Source organism: Mastomys coucha, unplaced genomic scaffold (genome assembly GCF_008632895.1).
Source record: "Mastomys coucha isolate ucsf_1 unplaced genomic scaffold, UCSF_Mcou_1 pScaffold16, whole genome shotgun sequence".
NCBI lineage: Eukaryota > Metazoa > Chordata > Mammalia > Rodentia > Muridae > Mastomys > Mastomys coucha.
In genome coordinates, this window is record NW_022196898.1 from 10,061,691 (window position 1) to 10,062,442 (window position 752).

The following is a 752-nucleotide window of genomic DNA, read 5'->3' on the forward strand; positions in this document are numbered from 1 at the left end:
TCGTAATCTCCGAAGATGGCTGACGTAACTCTTTCAGTCAGGTGCTGAATTCAGCAGGGCGGGGTGTGATGCAGCTGGAAGCCAGAGCTCGTTGCTGCCGGGAGCTGATCTCAGAATGCTGCAAATCAGTTCCTTAAAGCCGCTGAAGAACCGAATTAACCTTTGAAAGCCTGGAGGCTGGAGCGCGGTGAGGTGCAGCTGGAAACCACTGGAAGCTGCTGGAAGCCGAAGTTCGGTTGCCAGGAATTAATCTCAGGGCGATGCAAATCAATTCTTAGAAGCCTCTGGGGAACGGAATTAACCTTTGAAAGCCTGGAGGCTGAGCGTGGACCAAGCATTATCGGGATATGCCTGTCCCCCCCTGCTTTGATCGGGAAAAGCAGGTATTAGCGAGAAGCAGGCAATTCTCGGGATATACCTGTCTCTCCCCCTGCGTTGATCGGGAAAAGCAGGTATTAGCGACTGACATTTCTTGGAAGCAGGCAATTCTCGGGATATACCTGTCTCTCCCCCTGCTTTGATCGGGAAAAGCAGGTATTAGCGACTGTCTAAAGCAGATGAACATATGCGTACACACACACAAAAAACTGGCGAAGTAAAAAGAAAAATAAAAAATTCTATCAAGGCAAAACTGGGTGGGAGGAGCATATCTTAAGGCATCGGCTTCTCAGAATCAATCTGTCAGTACCAATCTTTCTGGTAGCCAGCGAGCCTCTTCTTCGGCTTGGGAAAACACGCAGACAGAACCTCTG